Source organism: Gavialis gangeticus, unplaced genomic scaffold (genome assembly GCF_001723915.1).
Source record: "Gavialis gangeticus isolate Ggan-Ray unplaced genomic scaffold, GavGan_comp1, whole genome shotgun sequence".
Taxonomy (NCBI): Eukaryota; Metazoa; Chordata; order Crocodylia; family Gavialidae; genus Gavialis; species Gavialis gangeticus.
The window spans coordinates 106,354,623-106,355,556 of record NW_017729024.1 but is presented as its reverse complement, the minus strand read 5'-3'; the positions used below and the strand labels follow the sequence as shown (position 1 = coordinate 106,355,556).

Genomic DNA, 934 nt, shown 5'->3' with positions numbered 1-934 from the left:
CCCTGTTGGGAAGAGGCAGGTGCAGCCCCCAGGCTTCAGCCCGCCTTTGCCCCGTACACAGATCCAGGGTGCACAAGCCCCCTGTGCCTCCCCCAGGGGTGTGCACAGCTGCCGGAGCCACCCCCCGCACGAGCTGCCCACAGCTCCATCCCCCACCCCCCCTGCCCTGGCTGGGCAGCATCTGCCCCACACTGTCCTGTGCTGTGGAGGCCTTGATCTACACCCCACCCCACTCCACCGACTTACTGTCCAGGTGCTGCTTGCCAAGCTGCCAGGCTGCATAATGGCAATCGGATCGGTATCAGCTGATATGGCTGGTTAAAAGTCAGCCATCAGTATCGGCACAAAAAAAAAATCTACCGATGCACCCCTAGTATAAACCAGAGGGGCTCAGGCCCTGGTGCCATCATCCATGCACTAGATAGGGCAGGCAGGGCAGCACAGGGCTGCACCTCAGGGTTAGGGTACAAACTCCCCATATGGCAAAATAATTGCAGAGAAACTAAATTTAGGCATAAAACAACCCAACTTAAATAATTAGGGACAACACTACAATGCAGCTGGGAAAGACAAAACAGAACGTAAAGGTTTGTAACACGTCACCTGGTTTTCTCTGATTTAAAAAAAAAACCCACATTTTCCCCATGAAAACAAAACACTGTATCACTGCAAATGAGATATATTGGAATTATGTTTTCATCATGGAAAAATGTGGATTTGGGGGTTTGCTTTTTAAAATCAGAGAATTTGGGATTTCTTTTTAACAAAGAAAACCAGGATTCCTGGTCATTGCTTAACTCTCTTCCCTCTCCCCCCTTGGCTTCAGCTTACTCTCCTCCCAATCCAGTTGGGATCCCAGTGTGTGTGTGTGGGGGGGGGGGGGGGTCTTCCCCGGGGGGGAAAGGGGGGGGGGGGCCCCGCAGGGGGGGACCAG

At 52.9% G+C, this 934-nt stretch overlaps 1 protein-coding gene and 1 long non-coding RNA gene across 10 annotated transcripts in view; one reads left to right on the top strand and one right to left on the bottom strand.

Annotated features, from left to right (window-relative positions):
* HAUS6 (HAUS augmin like complex subunit 6) overlaps window positions 1–934 on the bottom strand; it is a 40,930-nt gene that overhangs the window by 28,907 nt on the left and 11,089 nt on the right. The window contains exon 1 of one of the 9 annotated variants that reach the window (XM_019517516.1): window positions 247–284. The exons of the other annotated variants lie outside the window; for them this stretch is intronic. The gene's annotated coding sequence lies outside the window, so the exon portion shown is untranslated. Of the gene's footprint in view, window positions 1–246; window positions 285–934 lie in introns of those variants that run through there. 9 annotated transcript variants of the gene reach the window in all.
* The window catches only part of LOC109297622, a 10,313-nt gene that overhangs the window by 3,044 nt on the left and 6,335 nt on the right, over window positions 1–934 (top strand). The gene's annotated exons all lie outside the window — the stretch shown is intronic.